Source organism: Octodon degus, unplaced genomic scaffold, assembly GCF_000260255.1.
Source record: "Octodon degus isolate 3935 unplaced genomic scaffold, OctDeg1.0 scaffold00025, whole genome shotgun sequence".
Classification (NCBI taxonomy): Eukaryota; Metazoa; Chordata; class Mammalia; order Rodentia; family Octodontidae; genus Octodon; species Octodon degus.
This window is the reverse complement of record NW_004524601.1, coordinates 11,697,458-11,698,896: the sequence shown is the minus strand read 5'-3', so window position 1 is coordinate 11,698,896 and position 1,439 is coordinate 11,697,458. Positions and strand designations below refer to the sequence as shown.

Here is a 1,439-nt window from a genome sequence, read left to right as displayed (position 1 = left end):
TAGACGTGCACTTGTGTAACAAATAAATAAGTACCGTATTGAGTTGACTTACAGTGTGTGGTGGTGGTAATGTGGTAGTTATTCAGTAGACTGCAAGTCTTTAAATCCTGCAGCTGTTCCCTGTGAATTATATGGCTTATTTGGTCAAACTCTCTGATTGGTTTTAGATGTGGTATAGTCATAATAGAATCTAGTGCCTTCTAAAATCTTTGACACAATAAAAATTAGTTCAAAATTTTTTTGCTATTGTTATTATTATGTATTATATTTTTCCCCAAAATAACCCTAAAACATGAACAGTGCATAACAAAAATCTGAATGTTGGGACATTAAAAATAATTCTAAGAACGCGTTGGAAGCATTGAGGCATATTATTAGTAGGAGAAAGAAGCGCCACTTTGAATGTCCACCCAACATAAAACAGATTTAACTACTAAATAAATAGTGCAGCAATCAAGCAGTTATAGGGTGGCAATTGTCGACATCATGGCTAAGCATCTATGGGCAGTGCCTACTTCCAGTAAGTACCTTTGAGTATGTAGGGAGCGTCCCAGCCTGAAGAAAGTGAGTGGCCCATGGCACACATATGGATATTTAGTGAAGAGATACAGGGCATTCCAACCCACTGACCCCATAAGGCTTTAGACTGTCGTCTCTACAACGTGAAAGGCTCTGTATCCTGGTGTGAACATTGGTGCATTACATAAGCTATCTGGTACACGATCTATCCAATTTAAATTTTACGTTCTGAATTAAAGACCAAATTGAGTCTCTCCATATTGAAAGTTCTACATATTTCTTTTTGTCTTTTGTGAGACAGAGTCTTGCTATACAGCTTAGGCTAGCCTTGAGCTCACTTTGTAGCCCAGGCTGGTCTTGAACTTGCAACCATCCTTCTACCTCAGCCTCCCAAGTGCTGGGACTACAGGCATCAGCCACTACGCCTGGCCAAAGTTTTATGTACTAAAAAAAGATAAAAATTGACATGACCCCAGAATAATTTTATGATGCATTTTCATTATGATTTTTCTCACCTCACTAAGTTAGACTGTAGAGGAAAATACAAGGATTTTACATGCCATTTTATACAAGGATACCACACTCACTGCTACTGACCCACAAGTGTCGTACGATTATTTCCTAAACTCAAGTTAATTATCTGATAAAATCCAAGGATTGAAGACAAAGTTTATGATAAATAATTTTTAATATATTTTTTCTTGAAAACCCAGGGAAATATATGGACAACTGATTACATGCGCTACATATAACTTCGGTTCAAATTGTACTCATATTACTATAGCAGGTGTCTTCCAGTTGGGCTCAATGCAGCATCAGAATTCATACAGATTTACCTTTACAGTTTCCAACAGAAGTATTTTTTATCAAATTAAATTCAAATGTAAACCAAAAAAAAAATCCCTCATTTGCCACAACCG

At 36.6% G+C, this 1,439-nt stretch overlaps 1 pseudogene; it reads left to right on the top strand.

The window, feature by feature from the left end:
* Nucleotides 1-486: 486 nt before the first annotated feature.
* Nucleotides 487-1,439, top strand: part of LOC101588447 — an 11,788-nt pseudogene continuing 10,835 nt past the window's right edge.